Source organism: Hesperophylax consimilis, chromosome 9, assembly GCF_061612785.1.
Source record: "Hesperophylax consimilis isolate HC1 chromosome 9, BYU_Hcon_1.0, whole genome shotgun sequence".
In the NCBI taxonomy this organism is placed as follows: domain Eukaryota; kingdom Metazoa; phylum Arthropoda; class Insecta; order Trichoptera; family Limnephilidae; genus Hesperophylax; species Hesperophylax consimilis.
This window is the reverse complement of record NC_142844.1, coordinates 30,482,651-30,506,841: the sequence shown is the minus strand read 5'-3', so window position 1 is coordinate 30,506,841 and position 24,191 is coordinate 30,482,651. Positions and strand designations below refer to the sequence as shown.

At 32.5% G+C, this 24,191-nt stretch overlaps 1 protein-coding gene across 1 annotated transcript in view; it reads right to left on the bottom strand.

Moving 5' to 3' along the window:
• The window catches only part of kek2 (leucine-rich repeat, immunoglobulin-like domain-containing kekkon 2 protein), a 539,018-nt gene that overhangs the window by 5,370 nt on the left and 509,457 nt on the right, over window positions 1–24,191 (bottom strand). The window lies entirely within an intron of this gene.

The following is a 24,191-nucleotide window of genomic DNA, read 5'->3' as shown; positions in this document are numbered from 1 at the left end:
AACCGACCGGTCATTATAAGGGGTTTTTTGTATTATGTTAATAACTTTGGGTCCGGCGTTGCCCGAGCTTTACAAAGAGTTATTTTCAGAAAAAAGATATTTGTTACAGGAGTTTTTCTCGTATTTTGAACGTCAAATGAGAAAATTTCATCAAGAACTGCCAATAATCTTCTTTAAGAGATAGGTAAAAGGTGGTGGGCTAGTTTTTTTGAAATCTCATATAAACAATAACGAAGGTCAGATGTGCAATATTTCATTTATATTAGCCACAGACTCATTTCTTTATAAATATTTAGTTTTATAGACGTGAAAGGTGAATTAACTAATTTAGCATTTAACTAACCAGTTCGTGTTCAAATCATGTTTTTATTAACCAGTCCAAAGATATCCATCGGTCCTTATTCAAGTATAAAGCTTTTTTTAAATTACAAAAATACTCACTAATTAAATCAATCAATCTTATTTCTTAGTATTTCATTTCAATATATAGGCCTGATGTGGTTTATGAACGTGGGAACCCAATATGAAACATGATTCACATTAACAGTACTTGTACAATGTACAAAAACTTTAAAACAACGTAACTGAATACTCCAGTGATCAACAAAATATACTGGTTATTACCAATTTGCATAAATCTTTTGGACAAAGAAATATTAAATTTCATGTTATAAAACCATAGAGGTAATGCTCCACCAAATCAAACAGAAACTAATATATTTAAAACTTGCAAATATTCCGAAGACAATATAGAGCTGACTAGAGACTGAAGGATAAAAATATAAAGTACATGCCTCCTCAGAGCAGGAAATTGTAGGGAAGATGACTTTGAGACGTTGATATTATTCTTATATGCATTCATCACGTACAAACTTTGCTATAGAAACAAAATATTCAGGAACATTTTTTTTTAATGTTGTAATATATCATTGGAGATGAAGATAATACTAATAAATCTAAATGAAACATGAAACAGAACAAGAAACAGAAAATAAAAACATATCGTTCACAACTAGGCATCGAACCTAGGATCTCTTGTCTTACCGGGACAGCGTCTTAACCACTCGACCACTGTAACCTATTTATTAAACGTCATATTTGTCGATCTAATATTTGAAATTCAGAATAAAAAATATCGTATGCTAAGTTAACTAATTTTCAGATACCATTTTAAATGATAAAGACGTTCTAATGAATTGGTTTGTAACCTAGATAATGTCTCGGATACACATATCTACCTGTTGACTTTTATAAAAGTATAAATGAATATTCAGAAAAAAAAAAAAATATTTTTTTTATAAGGTTATGCCCATCAATGTAATATATTATTATTGTATTATATTATAGTAGTTGCAAGACGATATTGTTAATTCTGAATTTGAAAGAAGAGACCGAAAAACATGACGTTTAATAAGTCGATCCCAATGGTTGAGTGGTTAAAACGCTGTTCCAATAAGGCAAGACATCCTGGGTTCGATACCTAGTTGTAATCTTTATCTTTTATTTTATGTGTCTTAATCTGTTTCATGAATCGTTTAGATTTATTCGTATTATCTTCTTCTTGAATGAAATAACATTTATTGTATCATGTGTAAATCAGGCAAAAGATATTTGCATAATTTATAATTGAATTGGGTTGAACGTAATTTGACTTGGGTCGCTAGTTCTTTGGGCCCGCCAAATGGCACCGCGCGGCGCGTTGCTGTTTGCTGTTTGCTGTTTGCTCGGCAAACACTCATTTATGTTTTTTGTCCAGAGCGATTCGCTTGCCGCTTGCTGGGAAATATTTCTTATGACCCGTAGTTTTTCGCCGAAATATAAGAAATTTCAGTTAGAATGGAAGTGGAGTTTTGTTCCCTCTTTCTGTCCCCTTTTCTGCCATCGAAATATAAATCACAAGGTAGGCTTTCGATGGACACATCACAAAAATGCACTTTGGAATAGCAAGATTAATGTGTTGGTTAAATTCTAAGATGTTTTTTCTTGATGCACTAACGCTGTAAGGGGAATTTCCATCATTATAAAAAGTTTCAAAAAGCTGTATTTTTAATTTTATTTCTAAGTACCTACACAATTTGTGTTGAGTTGTGATTTCCAACCAATAATATAAGAGTTAAAAATAATACACTGGTCACTTTTATTTAACTCCATGACAATCAATAATGAAATTTCATATAATGTCATTAGAGTCTAAGGTAAAGATTTACCATCGCTACCAATTTAGTAATTTACTCACTTAGGTCTCACAATATAGCCAAATCGGGATGCCGTAGTCACACTTACTCTGGTTGGGACTCTCGTGCGGAATTATTAGTGTAGAATTTCATTGAAAATGTGATAGAATTGATGTAAATGTTACAAGGCTGTGAGTATATCAAAAATATATTAGACATACTAATTTCGATTGACTGTGAGTATGTGCGTGATGTGAAATATTCCTCCGTATTCTTGCGTAGTGTAATGCGTTTAATTATTCCAGCTCAACAAATTTTTAATTTCGTTAATTAACAAATTAATTAACTGACTGTGGGAACCTGGCGTAAAAGTATTCAACAAAATTATTTTATTAATGATTCTATATTTCAAATATGTATTTCTTTTGTTTAAATTTTTGACAGATCAGTCAAAAATCGACAGATCTAAATATAAATAAAAGTCTTCTAACCGGGTTCATTCGAAAGGTAAATTTACGATCGTCTCCCTAATTATTTTTTATAGGCCATGGGGCAAAGGGACCTGACTAAAATATTTTCTAAATACTTTCAGCTTCAGAAATTCAAGGATTCTAACATTCCGTGATTTTTCGCGGGTTTGCGCTGGTGTACAATTAATTACCTATGTTTTGGGAAAAGAAAACGAATGTTCTTTTCCCAAAAATGCTCCCAGTAAGTATATCATATTTATTTACCTAATACTTTCGTTTGAATAAAACGATGCGATGTAGAAATCCTCCATCTCTAATAGTAAAATATTTTTTAATGTTTATTAAGAACACGATCTATTTTTTCGAAAAATATTATTGATAATTTTTCCACCTAGTTTAAAATTATTTGTGTGTTTGCTTCAGCTGTGCTTGCCGTGAACGTTTAAATAAAAATAAAAACTAAACGATATCGAACCGCTATGTCAAAAGCCCAGCTATGGTAGGAAAACTCGATTAGAAGGAATGAAATTATTGTTGAAGTTTATTTTCTTTGGAAAATGTGTGATATTCCTAATTAATAACTTGATTTAAAATTTCGCGGAGCGTGGTGCTTTTGGATAAATATTTATAACCCCAATTAAGGCGTACGATGAAGAAGCAAAAACTTTTAAAGTTATTTTGATAAAACTTATGGCTTTATTGCTTTAATCATATCTGGAATGACAAATAAACATGGGTACCTGTACACCAGGTTACAATGAATGGGAACCTTTGGTTAAATATTTATAGTGTTTGGGTTTAGTTATTTTATTAATTACTTTGAAGAAGAGTGAAAATTTGTTTATTTTTTTACTATACAGGATGTAATGAGACACACTGGACTTGCTTTTAACAGTGATTGATGACATTTCTTATACAATTTGGGAGGCGGATTTGGCAACCATTTATTGGATAACTGACGCATATGCCATAGGTCACCCCAAGTTGTTCGCTAAGTATGGTAATTTAGCAGAGGTGTATTCAGGATGCACCTGCCACCAACGGTGTGGTATGCAAGATCGGGAAAGGCGACCCTTTGACATCTTCAACTGATCTCTCGACCCATCGGCTTGTGCCGCAGTAGAAGGGATATATCTGTAGGTCCGTCACTGTTGGATTCACAGATCTTTTAGATTCCTACCCAACCCTCATACCCATTACCTTTCCTCTCTTTCCATTCCTTAAAAAAGGCCTTTCATCCCAAAAGATGACATAGGCCCTGAGGGCAATAATTTTCATGATCATTTTTTATATTATCAGGACCTGCTATGTGGGGGTTATTGTAAAAAAAATAAGTAGTTATTGGACTCAAATATGTGTGGATAAATATATACCTATAAATATATTTTTTAAAGTTTAACAGTTCTCAAAAAAATTTCCTCCAAATATTGTCAGGAATCACCAGTTTCGTATTACAATAAATCATTGTAGTACATTATTCTATGGTGGTTTGAACCTCTATCATAAAAATGAATACAGTTTATATTAAAGTGTTTTGTTAATTTTATGATTCGTGTTTATGTTATTCTTTATTTTCCAGTTTGTTTTTTTTTTATAAAATCTCGTCTCGGCGTACCACAAATAAATAAAAAATACATAGAGTATCTGTTATTCGTTACTTTTGTAACACAAACGGCACGAATACAATATTTTTGTTGTTTGTGAACTAGTTTCTTTAGTTATTATGTCCATCCATCTCATTGTAATGAAATTAATATTTACATAAAATCTTGCTTCATTGAATCCACGTTTTATTCATGAATGATAACCTTACTTAATATTTTAATTTCCAATGTATATATATATATATATATTTTTTTAAAGAAAGATAAACATTCCCGTGTTACGAATAACCTGACAATATTTGAAAATCTCCTACTACCACCACAGTAAGCTGAAAATGTTGCTTGTGTTGTGATGGAGGACTTAGCCAGCCGAGGAATTGAACACACCACGGTTGAGTGGGACCCAAACGCGATATCAACTCGGCCACCGACCGGTCATACGTATATATACTTATATACGTCCATTAAAATTTGTAATAATCTTGTTTTTATTAAATTAATTAATCATAATTTAGTTATATCTCACCTCCAGTGCACTTACTATTAGTTTTTATAAAAAATACTCCCATAACGGTAACCGCAATTCGCACATCGAAAGCAATAGTAAAAATGTATTGAGCAAAGCAATCGCTTCTCTTGTAGTGTTATCGACGTTCTGTAACAATTGAGCTATTCTGTAACCCTGTTATTCTTATAATTTTTTACTCTACCATATTTTGAAAATTTAAACAACGATTAACACATAGTGATGTACTCGTTGATATGTAGTTGGATAATGCGCTTTGCAACTGAATACTCAGAAGTAAGTATAATGTAAAATAGAAACAAAGAATATAAAAATTAAACATAATCACATTCGTTTAGGACCGTATTACGGAAGCGAACCATTATTATTATTTATAACTCCTAGTTGTCATATGTGAAAAATACCGTTTACCTTTGGTGATTATTCACTGCGGCCATTAGCGTCAGGGATGAGCAAAATGCGAATAGCATTCGGTAAATTGACCGTGAATTACTGCCAAAAATGCTACCGTATCATTCCCACTGAAAGACGTCCCAGGGTTTTTAGGAAGTAATGTCACCACGCATTGTCTCTGATATCCCCGCCTTTCACTCTGTTCAGCAAAATCACAGTCTCTACGCAAACATCAAAAAGTCATGAAAAACGCCAAGAATAATAGCGGGTCGTAAACCCGTAATAATAGTGGAAAGTAATTATGGACACTTTGTCAAAAATATTTTACGTGGAATGTTGACACTCGTAAACATCGGTTATTTTTTAAAGGACACATAAATGTTGTAATATTGATACTATTTTGGTTTTTAGTACAAGATATTAACCGACTTAATAAATTACTTTAGGAGTTTTTCTTCTCTTGCGTACGTATTTTTTTGTGACATGTAAATTTTCAAGGATGAATTTATTGGATAAATAAAAAAAATGCACTACATGTTTATAATAAAATGTTGCATTTCAATTAAATACGTCAATCTAGAGCTCTAGCGCGGTCAAAATGATAGAGTTATAATATCGAATAGATAGACTTGAAACCCAATGATTTTATATCAATATCCCGAGCACTGTTGCGCTGTCGATAGCTAAACCGATATTGACATCAAATAAATGGTTTTACGAAGGCAACACTGGCGGGTATTGTCTACGGTTAAACATTCCTAAACGTCAAACGTCAAACAGATACGTAAAATTACGAAAACATTAATGATGTCGAATTGAAACACTAAATTTATTAAGCATTGACAGTCCATATGTACTTATTGACACTACAAAGGGAGTTTATTAGTTACGAGGTCTTCCAAACCGGAACGGATTCAATTGATCGCGTATACGACTAAATTCTAAGAGCTTCGTTAGTTCGCCTCCATTCATTAATAAGCGATTAATTTTATTGAAGATTATCTGACACATTGAAAGTTGGGCTAAAATTTGTCTACCAGCCGTCGGAACATTTCATCTCAATTGTTTAACGTGCTCGCAAATATAGCCAACTGTAGTTGAAAGAGGGTTTTGTTGATCGACCGTTTTAGGTCCCACTTTCAAGGCTTAGTAAAAATGTGAGAGCATAGTGAACAGTTTATAGTAAAAATATTAAATACTGTAACAGTCTGAATGACCATTCAGATGAATTAGTAACAAAACATCTGAAAAATAAAGTCATTGTTCATAACGGGATTTGACCACTAGGATCTTACTTTATCCGGGCGACTAATTTAACAACTGAGTTTTATAGAATGCAATATTTTTAGGGAATTTTTGAGTTTAATCATTTGCATTGGATTATGATTTATCCGCTTTATCCGTCCTCTTTATTTAAGCGGCCTAGCTTAGTCACCAAATCGCAGAGCAATAAAAATATACACTTCGTTACGCTTTTTATGCAAAAAAAGAGTTCAATTAAAAATGGCGAACCATCTAAATGGCGTGAAATTATCGTGTGTCCGTATTACGTTTTCTGATAGTAGAGCAAATAAAAAACTAGGGCAAGCGCCGCACTTGTAAAAAGAGGATATCTGGCATCCTTGTTGTAGCATTAATTGTATTTATTGATCGCTCTCTGTGGCGATTCGGGTAATTTATAGCTGCAGTTAAGTTCCCAGCATGTTGGTTGACTGTAGTAATTAGACGGCAGACAGGGTTGGCGGTTGGCTCGGGATAAAACCGTTTGCAAAACGCTAAAGACAAGCGGGTTTAACAAATTGCCTGCTGGATAATAAGTGTTTTACACGCAAGACGCTTAGCCGTGGGGAGATAATGACGTCGATAAATCTCCCATTCGAAACGTGTCGTATTTCTTATGGCCGTTTTTGATCGAAACTAAATACAGCTGCATAATGTTTACATGCTCCGTAATCTGCGGTCTTAATCGAAAACAAAGCGTACGATATTTCTGCCGATGGTTTATAATCCTCCAAGATATCCTGGCTGTAATAGATTTCCATTTCCCCGATAAGCTTACGGGAGGCCGACCAATCTTCCCAGATATACAACTAACCAGAGATATGCAAAATGGGTACCCAGAACCATTTGAAATGCAAAATGGAAATGGGTCAAAACTTTTCCATTTGAAAATGCAAAATGCAAAATGGTTTTTAGAAAAGCATTTCAAATGCAAAATGCAAAATACCTATTTTCAAAATGCAAAATGGTTTCACAGTTCAAACAATTAAAATAATTATAGATTTTTTAAACAATTTTGTCATTTAATAATGGACATCAATGTAAAACAAACATATTACATGATGGTAAATCCAAAAACACCACGACTACAAATTATGAAACCACAAAAAATTTGAGCGGGACTAATGTTGCCAACGTAAAAACGTAGAAACTGCTATCTAACATTTAATATCACAGCGTCATGGCCCCATGTTCAGTATTTGAATCAGTATTTTTTTGTAATGGAATCACTCAATTGCTTGGGCTCCTACCAGGGAGCAACTTGATAAATGTAAATTATCTCTCATAGCGAGATTAAGGACCGACTGATATTTGGGGCTTATGAAAAAAAGATGAGTGGAGATAGTAGGAAGAATGTTGCAAAAAAGCATTTAAAATGGAAAATGCATTGTGAAAAGCATTTAAAATGCAAATTGCAAAATGGTTTTTAGAAAAGCATTTAAAATGCAAAATGGAAAATACCCATTTTGCATTTCCATTTGAAATGGATAAATGAAATGAATAAAGCACATCTCTGCAACTAACATACCAATACTGAGACAATCTACTATATTAGTCTTCTTCGTGAGCCTTCAAACCAACTTTGAACATAGACCTCAATTTTTCCAGTGGTGGCACTCTACTAAACCAAAACCGCAAGATCTTTTTCGGTCACTAGCCTCTATAATCTGATGGTGACCTCTGTTTCTTTTCTCAAGCCAAAGCGCTATCAAAATTCCAACGTTCACCCGTTATCCGTTCTACGTGACAATGTGAACTTGCAGTTACATAAGGATGTTTGTTTTTTTTTTTACTTCTGTTTACATAATTATTACTCATTTTCTTCTTATCTTCAAAAATGTCCTACGGACACACCATTAATTTCAAGACCTGATCTGAGAAAAAATTCTCAAACCCATTTATGTAATAAATTTCAAAATCATCTAAAATTATGGTGTTCAAAGTAAAATATTTTTTTAAGATCGGCGATCAATAAGTTAAAGAAATTAGTGGTTTTATTTCTGGCTTTTTTATTTCTGTAATTGTGAGGGTTAATATATCCAAGGATTTGAAAGAAACAGCGTTTGATGATTTAACCTTTAGATATTTGGGAAAAATCAAATGCTTAAAAGTTGTGTTAAGTATTTTATTAAATCCATTTCATAAGTAACTATAGGAATTTAATATTTATACCAACCTTGTGATTTTTTTATAACAGTTTTGTTGCTACTTTTCCAATTACATTGTCATTCATGCTCTATTTTGGGTTTGTGTTTATAAAATAATCTTTCTTTTTATTCACGTCAAATTGAGGAAGCCCTCGATTACACAACTAGAACTTTACGAGTATACAGAAGCAGGTAGGAAGACAAAAGCTCAAACGATTACCATTCAGCAATCCCAAACTGTCGAGAATTAAGCAAGATCTTTAATGTAATCAAGGTGTATTCTTAACTTTGTAACTTTGGGGCGTTCTATTTGGGCGTCAGTTTAAACTAAGAAATACGGCTTTTATTCATTTGAATCATGCGATTGTGCACAGAGCCTATTAAGTTACCAGAATCATTGGCACAATCCTTAAACTTTTTCGATAAACATTAAAGATGGGTTGTTTCATAGAATTTGAACAATTCCTTTAATTTCAACGTTCATTTTCAGATTCTTTGAATGTTTTTAAATTTTAGGCTAGTTACTTGACAGAACTGAAATAATAACAGAGCTTGAAAAAAACTGTAACAGAACTTGATAAAATTAAATTTTAAAATTGTTCAAATACTCTGAAACAAACCAAATTATTGTGATTAAGTGGGTAAATATCATTTCATTAAACGCTATGAAGGTAAATACAGAGGTTTATAATTAATTTATAGCACTAAAAATAATCTGATACATCTTATTGATATAGATACCGCTAATGTCGATAAACAAATTATTTTTACACATAAATTATAAACAAACTTCGTTTACCTTCATAGTACATACAAAAATATTTTAAATTTCAATGGGTAGCAAAAAACAATATCGAAAGTATTGAACTTGAATTTCAAAATCTAAAGTTTCAATTTCAATCGTTTCGTTTGGACGAATAAAAAAAAGTATTCTTGCAAATCTGAAGACAATTTTTTGCATGCGAAATTTGAAATATACAAAATGTCAAAGGTTAACTACTCCAAATTGGAATATTATTAAATCTCAACACCTCCTAGCGAGTGATTTAGCACCTTTATCGTTTCGCACCTATAAAAAGATTATACAGAATACAGTCTTCAATGGCAAGAAATGAAATCTTAGGTTGTTATGTAAATTTAAATTTATCCTTTGCTGGATGACTGCGAATTACCCCGATAGGTAGAGCGAAGTGCGCTCAAAAGGTTCCAAGGTCAAGTTTAAGTCTATTCGCTTTGACTTTTATGTAAAAAGACGAAATATTAAATTATAGAATGATTCCGCCTATTTAATGTTATCTGTAAGGGGGATATTATGGTTTAAAATTGTGCGCCAAAGTCTACTGCCTGATTTGATGCAAGTATAACGAATAAATCAACCCGTGAAAAAAACGTTATTTTCTATATTTTTAAACTAAATAACAAAAATTTGGCTTGACTGAGGACCGTGTTAAAAGCGGGACGGGAAAAGCCTACATTTATTTCGTATATTTAAAGCTGTAAAATCATTCAATTTTATAGAAACGCTTGTACGTCCGCTTGTGTCTACATGATTGCCACAAAAGTTGATACAATGTATTGTCATTAACAACGAGTCATACTGCAGAGTTTCAGCTCAACCGGAATAAGTTAATCTACTCTTCCAAAATTTGTATTCATTCGTTATTTAAAAAGTATTTTTAAAGCGTTTAGTAGGAAAAAGACCATTTACAAAACGCTAGATTTACTCATTTGCTTATTCCGAAAATTACAAATAAATATAGACAACGAAGTCTGTGTATCCTCTTTCTACAATATTCAAAGTGATGCCAATTAAATGCATATTCAAAATGAATCGAAATGCACCACAAAACTCAAAGAAATACTTGTAAAAAGGGTAGATCTGGGTTGATTCTATTAACATTGCATTCTCTATAAGAGTGCATATTAAAAGCTACTAACGATATGTCATTTTAAGTTCCATGATAAATTGATGACAAAAAATTTAAATAAAATCATTAAACGGGAAGAGAAAAACTCACTTATAAACCTTACCCAAGTAACCTATTTAAACTAGTTTTTTTTCATCACTTTTCATGACTTTATATCACTTCTTAAACGTGTTATTTTATATATTCGTAGGTATATACTCGTAGGCACAGTATATGTTTATAGGTAGGTAGTTATTTATCTACCTTTTTTCACTTAGGCATGTATGTTCTATTATGTTAAATTATAGAAATAATTTCAAATTCAATGAGCATCCTTTGACATGATAAATTAACTTGAAAAAATATTCTAGCAGTTAGCGGGTTCATTTTATGAAAAATAAAAAATGATTTTTAAATCTTTAGTCGTATGGATTACATATATGTAATACATAATAATAAATCTTTTTAGTCGTTTGGATTACGTAGGTAATAAATCATATTAATTAATTATTATATTTATTTGAGTTTAATATTTAGATCTGGATAAGTACTTAATGTTATACGCATTGAAATAAAGTGATGAAACTGTTACATAAACATTTTTTATAATGTAGTACACCGTTCTTTTAGAATCAGCCCTTTTAAGTAATACTGCAAATGAATGGAGAGTCTTATTTGAATAAATAAAAACGAGTGTCTAAGATCTACGTCATCTAAGAAGGACTACTCCTAGCATTAACCTTATTGACATTGTATTGTGATTTTACTTGAATACCAGAATTTCAGACACAAGAACTTCAAAAACCAATAAATTATCATAAAGTTATTCAAAACGAAAAATGAAAACGAATTTCATATTAGAAGACTGATTTTTTCAATAATTGTTTATGCTTTAACTTTATTTGTACTTGGTTTTCCAGAATTCTAGAAAAAGTGAGTATCTTAAACGAGTTTTAAATGGAACTACCAAAGGGAACTTTTTTCTTTTTGTAAGTTATTTAATGAAAAAACCTTCAAGACGAAAATTTCTCCCCATCACAGTTGAGAATATCAGCAAGGCGGATGTTTACATTTCTACCACGTTAGATTTATAAAAAAATAAACATATTTATCTGTATCTGCAAGAAGTAACTGCCCTTTCTAAAACTTGATGGTTAATTCGTATTACAAACAAATAATAGTAAGAGGTTAGAACGATGTTTTAAGTTTTATTTGAGGCGCTTATTAAAGCGGTCTTGCTTATCTGATGATCCCGGAGCCATTGTTCAGGGGACTCTGTAATCACCTCAGTTTATTCCCAATGAAAACTTTCAACAAAGATATTCCGATCTAATTGCAGCATTGGACAGAGTTACTGTTGAGTATTTCCTTTGTCAACACACAGAATTGCCTAAATTTCTGAAATTGCCATATAAAAACAGTTACTTTCTAGTAATTAACATAATTCACTAAATAATTGGCAGCATTACCGCGCTTCGGGAGAGTTTTGTAATTAAATTAAACGTCGAGTTTGTTTCCATCAATATCTGAATGTTTGTTACTTCCATTTTGTGTCGCTGACTTAAATTAAAGGCTTACAATTTATTAATAGGAATTATAAATTAAAAACCCTTCCAATTTTAGGAATAAGGCTTTTGACAAGTAACTGAGTTACTGTCACTCAAAGATTTTTACTTTTTAAGTTCTCAGCACTTAATTTTTATAATCAAAGCACTACCTGATGTTCATTTTCACTTTCTTTTTTGCCAGTAAATTCAATCTACAATACACACAGTACAGCGTTCAAGAAAAAGATAATTTTTTTCTACCTATATTCTGTCTTACATAATACGCACAATTGATTTTAATGGATATCTAACTTCCACTCGGCCTTGGTGTTTTTTTCAGTTGAAAACAGCGTTTTACCGATGTTCCGTCCATAATGTAAACACCGTTTATCATCTTTATTATGACTACATTGAGAAGTAAATAGAGAACATTTTAGATACACACGGGGTAAAATAGTATTATTGTGGTTGTTTTTGTGTTATTTTATTTGGTCTTGCTCTCTATTCCTGGATATTAGGGCTTTCTTACTCAATATTCAATATGTGTAGGTCTGGTCTCCAAGCCTGATGCATTTTTTAAAATCACTATTTTTCTCATGTAACTATTTTCGGGCTTAGGGGTTATATAGACTCTTGCGTGGCAAGACTGGCTTACACGGAATTCATTTGGCCAGCCTTGCGACTTTCAGTTATTTCCGCCCAACCGCCAAAACTCTGTGCGGGAAGGCTCATTGAAGAGTAAACTGTATGCGATGTTTTGTTGTCCTGGAGCTAATCTCAAATATTTTTCTATATTTCAAAGAAAAATTTTCACTAAAATCATCAATGTTTTCTTTCTTATATTTTTCAAATTATTACTTAATTGAAAAATGATTTCTTTTATCATATAACTTAACCGCGTTGTAAAAATGTATTTTATTTGTAATATATTTATTTATGTATATTTTAATACCAATAAAATAATTGTCCATTGTCACTTCCTTCAATTAAATCATTTTCGATACTTCACTTGTGCCAGATGTCACATGACGGATATTTTTTTTTGGTCTTAGAGACAACTCTTACGTAGGAATATTACAAAAATAATTACAGAACTAAAATATTAATAGACAAGAGACACGGTGTAGGACCCCGCTCCAATAAAAAATACAGCGCAAAAGGTTTTTCCACTAAACATACACAACTCTTGTTCCATTAACACCTCGACTCCGGTGATGGGTCTGATTTGACCCAGTGTTTTTTAAATAAAAGATTTTGCCGCAAATATCTCATTTAGGCTGATTCCCTTTTGTCTATTCTTTTATCAAATATTTACTCACATTTCGACTCAAAAATGATTAAAATCGGACACGTTTTAAAAAAGTTATTAGAATAATTGTGTATAAAAACACGCAAAAATTCCATTTCTTCTCAGTTGAATTCGAGCAGCCGATGAAACAGCATATCTCTTGCTCTGTCCTTCCGTCTTTGTCTCTCACAGTCCCGCGCAGATGTTGTCAACCATTCGGGCACATTTCTAGTATTGTGATTTTTGTTTGTGACTTTTTTTAAAAAGCCTTTTAATTTCATCATTTCAGCCGGGTCAATCTGGACCCACCATCGCCGCATGTGTTTTATTTTGAACCTCCGGGTATTACGTGTTAATTAACGTGATATTTTCTTTCTAATCAAAGCGTTGTGTCATGTCTTAATAATACGTGGAAGTTTTTTTCAACAAAAGCAACTGTTGACTATTTATTATGTGGTTAGCAAAATGAACGCGTAATATTCCCCTTAAATTATGCGATATAACACTTTTTATCAGCGTTTCCATTTTCTCTTATTTGGTACTTAAGAGACTCAAACGTTTTATTTATTTATTTATAACGAAAACGATAATCGAGCGTCATTATACAGAGGGTTTCTGGGGATAAAGTGCACTGACTTCGGGGGGTAATTCAACATGATTTTCGAAGTAGAAAAAATAAATTACTTATTTTATTTTTTTACTTCTACTATCATCTAGAATCACCTCCTGAAGTAAGTGCACTTTACCCTGGACACCCTGAATTTCGTAACAAAGCCTAACGCGACCTATCGAAAAGAGTTACCATCTGACGGCCGACTCAGCGTTTCCTTTGAAGACACATAATGTCCTTAAACCCAGAAGGTCCTTCCATTATACATGGCAATGATCAAATAAATATTTTCTGAAGAAAAAAATGTTATCACTTTGAAATCAATGAAAATTTTTTTACTCACTGATACATCAGTCGTTCTCACTTTGAAACTTAAGTCAAGAGAAAATCACTCCACTGTCCTTTAATTCGACTAGGTATGGTAGATATGCTAGAAGCCTCGGGTACAGATGATTGTTATCGTATAAAACTCTTATTGTTCTGAGACTTCTTATTATTTTTACATTCTATGGTCTATAGTATGAGCGTATGTAAGTAGTTATGGGTATATTGGCGGCTGTAACAGAACTGTCATTTTCTCAATAAAAAAAAATTAAATATAGACAAATATGTCCGGGTTACGAATAACCTGACTAAATTTGAAAATCTCCTACTAATACCTCAGTAAGAAGAAAATGTTGCTTGTTTTGTGATAGAGGACTTAGCCAGCCGAGGAATTGAATACACTACGCCTGGGTGGGGCCCAAACGCGATGTCAACTCAGCAACCGACTATATTGTTTATGTGTTTGTATTTGTGAATATGCAAATGTGAATGCTGTAGATGCATTAATCTACGGTCATTTATATTCTAATATCAAAAAATAAATAAATTAAAATAATTATTATTTTCATTTTAAAAATTAGTTACATAACTATAATTTGTTTATTTGTAGTTATGTTTTATTGTATTTTTACCTTATAACCAAATTAAAACCTGCGCTCCTTTAATTGTCATAAACAGATTTTAACATAACATATCTCACTCTTAATTTAAAAAAAAACACAAATCTGTATATTTTTTAGTAGAACTTCGTATCATTGTGTTCCAACCGCGCTTTGGACTGTTTGCTTTTCAAATTCTCAAGTTTTCAAAGATAGCTTGGCTAAATAAATAACTCGTATTTGTATCGAGCTCAAAAATCTCGTAGCTTAAACATCAGATCTAATAAATTTAGGCAGATTTTCAGAATCCGCGACTTAATTTAGCCTCTTGAATACGAAACCTTTTCTGAAGGCGCCTATTTCACGACATTGTGTAGCCTTTTACATTTCCTGTTCCTTCGCGTTTTTCCGAGAGCCCGTGAAATATAGCCTTTGCCGGGGCTTACATTTTTTGACCTCCGCTTTCGTCCCATTGTTCTAATATCTTCAGGTACCCGGCAAATGTCGTCTGTTGGCAGCCCGAGTATTATCAGGCCATAAATATTTTTATTTGTCTGACCTCTTTTTGAGATTTAATAACAGAACGGTTCCGGGAACTCGCCGATAAATAAAGATAGCCGTTCGTTTACGCTTCGGAGGGTGTTTTGTTTTCATAGGGACGATTTTTATAAGACTACGCGTTTTATTTATTAGATAAGTCACTCTATGGCGGAAGAAAGAAAACTTTATTACTCTTTGAATAATAAACAATAATTCACAAATAATATGCTTTCAAATAATGAAAGTATGATAAAACTTTTTTTGCACTGCAAAATATGTTTCTTTATATAATATTATTTACATTTAAATCTCAAGGGTGTTTGTTTTTGTTCGAAACAAAATCAACGAACGGTGTCGTATTTAACCCGCAACTGTTGACCCATATGTTTGTTTTTGACTAGGTTTTTGGAAAACCGGGAATATTTCCACCAGCATCATTTGAAACCAAATCATCGTACACTGTTACACGATGAAAAGGGAAGGGTCCGTTAAACAATATGTTGTCTGCTCTATTGTGAGGTAAAGTTGCTAATGTTCCTGGAAATCGGCCATTATTACTCTGGTTGATTGTGCAATACAATGTTCTTAACGTTGCGCGTACATTTACCCTTTACCTTCATCTCTAGTTTGTCGGAGTTGTAGTTTGCTCATAATGGGAGTTCAGAAGTCGATAGCATAAAACCTGAACTAAATTACATCTTCCGCGCACCGTAGGCTATGGGTTATGTTGTTATCATATTTGCATCTAAAGTTTTAGAACCCCAAGCTCACAGTGAACACATTTCAAAATTTTATCTTTGAAATTTAAATAAGATTCCATGCCAGGCATTGGCATTATACTACGGTACCAAAAGTGCTTGCAAACAAACAAACGTTAAAAATTAAATTAAGTATAATCTCATTACATTCAATTTCAACCAAATCCGTGTTAAAATCAATAATGTTTCGATCGATTTCTGAAAAACCCACCATCTGCCATTCTGTTTCCTCTGCATACATTTACATAAAACATGTTCTCGTGATTTTTCCAAATAGTCAATAATAATTATTCATGTACTTTTACATGACTACACTACACTACACAACCAGCCATGTCAAATAAATATAATAACGCACAAATACGCAATTATTACTTCCCTTATTTATTCTGTGCAGACTAGGCTAAGACATGTTTACACGGTGAAAAAAGTAGTCAAAGTCTTTCCAAAGAAGTCAAAACGAGGAATATTTAATCATGTAACTGAGAATGAAAAAGGGGTATTATAACAGCTTTAATAAATTATGTTGGCTTTAAAACAAACAATTTACACAAATTTTATCTGATTATGGCTATTCGTATCTAGCTTGCTGTTAAATTTACAAACTTGATTCAGGTTTTCATTGCTTAAAGTATTATCACTTTTATTTTTTGGGTTATTGCGTCATGTTGGGCATCCTCTTTCTTAAGCTAGTGTTTCGGACAGCGTTACAGTGTTCATAATCGGGGCAGACGTGGAGATTATGGTGAAATGTATTTCTTTAATTAAAAGTGATACCGTTTTACAAGCGTTAATCCACATAATTTTCTCCGTTTTACTTTGCTAAAGCTGTCTACATCACGGCATAATAACCCAAAAAATAATCACGATATCATACAACGTGAAGATAAATAAATATATTTATAAATCTCCGCAAGCGATAATATAATTCAAAGGGGAATCCGACGACCTTGCCTACACTACTCATAAAAGCCGGGCTTCATGAACAACAAATCTTTACCCTCTGATTTGGAATTCACTTAGGAACTTATGATGAAGTTTGTCGTCTCAATTTACTTCCGCTCTGTTGGAATTAGTTACAGCACAGGCCAAGGCTTTAAACTCATTTCGGTAGATATTAATTTAAATAAGCCCTGGAAACTGACACTTCATTTCCACCTTCTTGATACTAAACCAGAAATCCATATTTATGCAATAGAATAATTAATATTAAATGAACACATTCCATTATAATGTAGTGTAGGTACATCACAGTTATATTTTATACAAACGCAGACCAGTAACAAATCACGGGATATTAAAATTACATTTCTGATAAAGACAATTAAAAAGAGTATAGGTATGAATATACTTTATCGCTTTTTTGAATTTGTCTAAACAACCACTTATCAAAAATCTTTTTTTTTTAATGATGACAATTAAATTCAAAGCAAATTCTAGTTTTAGAATTCATTGGACTTAGTAACTACACACAACCGAAATTAGAAGGTGGAATTAATTTTATTTTTATAGGTATCTATCTATTTATTTGCCACTTATAATGGACAGTCAAATAAAATAACAATTTCAATTTTTTTTATTTATCTTCTTATAGATTTAAAAGAGTACATTTTTTAAAAAATAAGTATTGTTTTGATGTTTGTTTTGTAATAACCGATTCTCGTCGTTTGCAAAAAAAAATTATATACACGTGTTCAATCCGACGTTTGTAAAGGTTAGATCAAATTCCACTTATCTTATTCATCTGTTCAAACATACATCCACACTACATAGTTTAGAAGCTTACTGAGCAAAGTGATTGGATACGTGTAACTTAAATGGTGAATTCAAATTACTAACTTAAAGATCAGCGATATGTCTTAAGAGAGATTTAATATCGATTGATGTGGGGTGGTTGATTGGAATTACAAATGTTGTCAATCTAATATTATCAGTCAAAACAACGATAACACGACGTGTGATGCTTACATAGTATTAAAACAGCATTAACCCGCTACTGGAGACATGCCTGTGAGACCGGGTTTTTAGAAAATTTTTCGCTTCGTCGATTTGGGCTGTGATTACGAACATCTGTCTGATTGCAAGTCCCTGATCGACAGTCCATCCCGCGAATGTGACGCGGCAGCACGTTCCAGAGATTTGGCGCGAAACCGGTCAGTGAGACTGGCGTCACCAAATACGTAAGTGGAATAACATAGTTAGAGACTGGTATTTTTTTTAAGATTTTCTAATGTCTAAGAATACTTACGGCTGATTTGGATGGAATTTGATAAGATTTTTTAGTTTTTAAATTTTTGGTAAGGCGTATAAACCAAAAAACATTGTCCTTTTAGTGTCTGAGTAAAAATAATATAATTTTTAATAAACGTGATAGAATTTCTGAAATGTCTCTTTTTTTATGATGAAGCAGATGTGTAATTTTCCAAATAAATTTCCTACATTTACAGAAGTTATGTATTATTGGGGAAAAAACTTGGACATCACATTCCCAGAGAACGGCGTCACCAACTCTGTAGGTCAATTTCGCGTCACCATTGGCGGATTAGAAGCGGTGATTTATAATTTAAAAATACACAATACTTAAGCTGAAACACTAAAGCAGAGTAGTTATTACAACGGGCGGATCATTTCACGCAGCATGTTTCCAATTTCCTATGGTCCTGCTTTATTTGTTTAACCGATCAATTGATTAGCAAACGAGTAAATTTGCGTACTTCGCATTAATATTATTTTTGGAAAACATTCGCCATTTATGGAACAATTTATCCCATAACTCTATTTTATCGGGTTCACGGATAATCGTTTATTTAGCTTTATTACTTCGCCTCCTAAACTTTCAATTGCTTTTGGTTGACGATTATAATATTTAAACGTGGTGGAAAACTGTTTGATCATTTTCTGGCCCGTTTTATGAAACAGTTATAAGAAATTTATTTTGTGTGAAATAATTTCATATTTACTGTTTTATTATAACTCAATTGAAGCTTTCAAACAATTTCTCAAAAAAATATTATAATAAATTTATAAGTTCCCAAAATAGAAACAAAAATAAACAATGTAATTGAAAACAAAGCTATGGTGTCCTTGAAATGAGTTAAACTCGTCATTGAAATATTTCGGATAAATTTTGTAATGTATAAATTGTGTCTTTATGTAATTCTGACAGTGTAATGTTGTTAAGTTTGAGCACTTGAAGTGAAATGACACTAAACTGCGCTATATAAATGTTATTATTATTACTACGTAATTTTTTTAAATCTGACTGTAAGTTTGGCAAGAATGGATACTTTTAGTTTAGGTCAATTTATAAAGAGGAAGATAATCTTATTATCGCCTTGATTAAATTCCACAATACACCTTTAGTTTTACATAAGATGAGGGAATACAAATTAATCAACCGTTTAATTTAATTCTCCAGTAACTTACTCACAAAACGTTTTCTCGCTAGCAGGAGCCAAATAATGAAAATTTCGCCTTCTTGTTAACAACCGCAGTATACGATTAAGAATAAAATGCACAGCTAGATTCGTATCCAATTTCATAAGCTAAGAAACAACTCGTATGCAAAGTTAGCGAGACTGAGAGTATACTTTTAATAATGTGGGTCGGCAAGAAAATAGGCTAGAATAATTTACCTAGCCCGTTTAACCCGATAACCTTGAGTTTTGCATTTATCTTATATACTTTTTATCGTATTCAAAGTTGCGTCGGGATGCGAGTAGGTACATAAGGCATATCCTTAAATAGCTTTCAAGTCGCAGCTTCTCACGACGCGATACATGGCACACTTAGAGGTCTCGGCCGTTGAAGCCGACTTTGCAAAACACTGGCATATTGGTAAAAGTAACGGAGCCTCTACACTAGTTGTTTGTATTCCTTGTGGGGGCCGGCGCTGTCAGGGTGGGTCGGTCTATGAAAGGGGTATTTTTTCCAAGCACACTCTGGTTTCAGGAACAAGACGTCTTTCAGCGCCATTATATCGGACACACTGACTGAGTAAACATTTTTCGAGACATTTAGATCTTAAGTAGGGCTTTCTCACGCAAATCTCCTTTAGCCGGTGAACAAAAGCCTCTGGAACAAATGATGTAAAAGATAAATAGCCGCAGATACTTTTTTACTCCCGAAATGGCAGATTCTACGGATGCCATTCTCCGCCGAATGTCTTTTCAAACACCCTAAAGGGATTTCACAATGAAATTCCGAAATATTCAAATGAAAATCTATTTTCCTTTACCCGTTTCTAATAACACACTATTATTCAGGACTCAAACAAACATTTTTTTAAATTTATCTGAAATATATTATTTCTTTCATTGTTTATTAAAATGGCAGCATTGTTCCTATGTTTGCGGTTTTTTTATTGTTTGCCGAACATTGATAGTAAAAGTTAAGAATTCATTCTACATTATTTCATATTCGAGGCCAATAAAAACGGAGAATATTTTGCCGGAAACAAAGTAATACCAAATTACTCTACAGTTCATGGAAATGAAATTGAATTTGAAGACGGGTTGTGTTTACATAAGTTTATTTTTATTCACGAATTACTTTTCAAGCTACACTTTTTTGAAGTGAAACTTCTTTACGCGCGTCATGCAATTTCTAGGACCGGAGTAAAACCGACTCATGACCGAAACGAAAATGCGGGTACCCCCACCACCGATTAAAGTTCATTTGATCTAGTCAAAGTTTTGAAGTAACATATAAATGCTTCTTAGCTCATCTCGACAACTGGCGTTGGTGGTGTAATGGTCAGCATAGTTGACTTCCAAGCAGTTGATCCGAGTTCGATTCTCGGCCATCGCACATTATTTTTTTGTTTTTAACGCCTTTTTCATTCAATATCTTATTTTTTAGTAGGTCAGAACATTTTTTAAAAGAAAATAATATTGCAAAATAATAAAAACACTTATCTCACTGTGATAAAACATTACTCCGCTAGAGCGCGCTTTGCGTTATTGTGTTGGATTAAAATTATTATCTAATCCGTATATTATGATAATTGTATTACATTTATTTAATTAATTTATTTATTTTGATAATATGTAATAATTTACAGAAAAAAAAATTAAAACTATCTCCCTCTGATAAAATATCCGTTCGCTAGAGCGCACTACGCGATCTTGTGTGGGATTCTATTTCTGTACATTGTACATTATTTTTAAAAATATATTATATTTTGGGTGTGATGTAGGTAACATTATAAAACATAACAAGCTCTCATATTTTCAGAACCTACATAATATAATCAATTTATGCGGCTTTGCTTACAGTTGGTGCTCAGCGTGGTTGGCTTTCAATCAGTTAAGCGAGGTTCGATTCTCGGCTGTGGCATTTTTGAAGTGAAACCTTGTTGAGGTGGGGGAGCCGCTCACGAACGTTCTCTCTCTTCTCTTCTTTCCTCTCTCTCAGACACCAGCGAACTGCGCCACGCCAAGCATCAGCTGAAACTAGAAGTTTCACTTCTGTCTTGCGTAGGCTTGACACACCCACTTTTTTTTTTTAATAAGACTAGCCGCATAATCATGTAAATTTATAATCGGTTAGTGGTAATTGACAAAACAGTTTTAAAATATCAAGTACTCAAATAATACTATATTTTAAGAAAATCAAAAATACAGAATTAAAAATGTAGGTTAACTTTGTTGTTTCTTAGGGTTTAGAAGAAAATGTCTTGCAATCGTTGCAAAAACTTTATCAGTATATTTCAAATATGCGAATATAAATGGATGATTTTATCTTCTACATTTTATTATATATTTAAAGAAAGAGAAAATCTTTGGTTCTACAAGCGCATCCTCAAAATCACCAGGATAGATCCAGATGGTACGTTACAATACTAACTCACTTATCGGTTAATCTCTTCAGTGTAAAAACGGGAAAACGAGCATAATTGAATAATGCTGTTGAGAATATCATCACAAGCAAGCCAAATTATTTAGGTACTGTGAAGGAGAAAAAAGTAGGTTTTAAATTATTTATATTTACATAACTGCTCCTATACTGCCAGTCGAGTAACTTTGTGTATAGTATGTGCATGCAATGTTTGGTAAGATGAAAGGATTTGGGTCCAAAGTAAAGGGATTATCTTCCACGGCGGATATCACAGCCCTATCTTAGGTACCCTCTAACTTTCTCTCGTCTCTTCGCCCCTTCCCCAGATATAAATCTTTATTATTTTGATAGAAATCCGTTTCAAATTTTTCTTCGCTGCTCCAAAGGATATATCGTCATGCCTGGGCCTTTCACCCCCGTTGAAAAAAATTAACAAAATACCTTTATTAACTACTCACTTTTGAGTTATGAAATCGTATGAGGTTTTTAATGAACTTTCCACCTCTTCAACATTAAAAAAATATCTGATTGCGAGCATTGCACGGTACAATCTAGTTTTTAAAGCCAAAACACCGGTTTATTTGAAACAGGACAACGTTTCGAAGTGGGCACACTTTTTTATATCTGGAATTTCTTTATTAAAATATTTTATTATATTTGCTACATTATTTCCAACAAAATCTATCGAACTTTTAAAAAACCATTTTTATGTCCAAAAGCCAAATGTACCCACACATTTTTCAAAGGTTTTCTATGTGAAAATTGTGTTGTAACTGACCTGCCTATTAATAAAATAACTTTAAAAATCTCAAAGCTGCCAGTACACGCTGAGACAACGCTTTGGGCCAACGCACTGGCGCAACGTTCACGGGAACACTATTTAAATAATCTCAGACTAATTTTGGTCTTTGGCCGCCAACGTTGGCCAATCAACCGATGAGTGTCGTTTTATCATGCATACCTACATCAAAAGATCCAACGCTTTGGCCCAACTTAAAACAGGTAACATTCCAAGTTCTGTAAACACCATCGTTTCAAAACAACAACAAAAGTACTTTAATAACTAACTATGGATATGAAATCGTAAGGAATAGGCTGGCCTTTTCTTTTGTTCATAACACAAAAGCAATAAAATAGTTTGTTTGAAAAAATATGGAGTAATTGTATCTAGGTTACTGTCATAACAAACATTTGGGATATTTACTCGTTGAAGTCTTTGGACACTTGTTTTGTGTTTGAAAGACACAAAACAGATTTTAAGATAAGATAATTTATTTTCAGGAAAAAAAACAAGAACAATTTTTGTATTACTCTGAACACAGCTAATACCTATGAAAGGGTATTAAAAACATACTCAAAACATTATGTTAATATGTAATAGACGGTACGTAGTTTTTTATATATTGTTAATTAAATAAAGTAAGTTTGCCGCAAAGTTTTGTCGCCCGAAGTTAGGATAATGACATTGAGAAAACTAACTTAACGTAATATCCCGTGTAGACATTAGTTCCCTTTGACGTAAGAATGTTCGACGACAAAGTTTTAATAATTAGTATTTCGCAAAGTGACGGCTACTCGACGGTGCTTATAGCATAAATGCCATTTTTTGAAATCCTTAAAAATATAGACTAATAACAATAATAGTGGATGGTTATAATTGGACAGAATTTTTTTCTAAAGCAACTGAATGTATTTCACTCGTTTCAGCATGGTTAAAATACAACTAACTCGTTTTAAACTACAGCCAAACATTTTACTTACCTTTTTATAAAAACATTAAAAACAAACCTAAAAACAACCTTAAAATTAAAATCCATAATACAAGTTGCAATCAAGAAATGTGCTTCCTGTGCAACAAACTCGCTAATGTTGAAAATATAAAATATTCATGAGTATCGATAGATTTAAATCTTAATTGGAAATCACATATTAATCAAACTACTTCTAAACTAAGATATCTTACCTAAATATTTTATAGACTTAAGGAAATTCTAAACATTGAAAAATTGAAAATGATCTCTATTTCCCTGGTGCAATCTTCAATTACTTATGGCATGATAGGATGGGGTGGTGTATCTAAATCTAATCTAAATTATTTAATATTCGTAAATTATTTATATTACAAACTTTGAAATATTCATTGAAAAACAAAAATTATTTCAAAATAAATGAAAACAGAATGAGC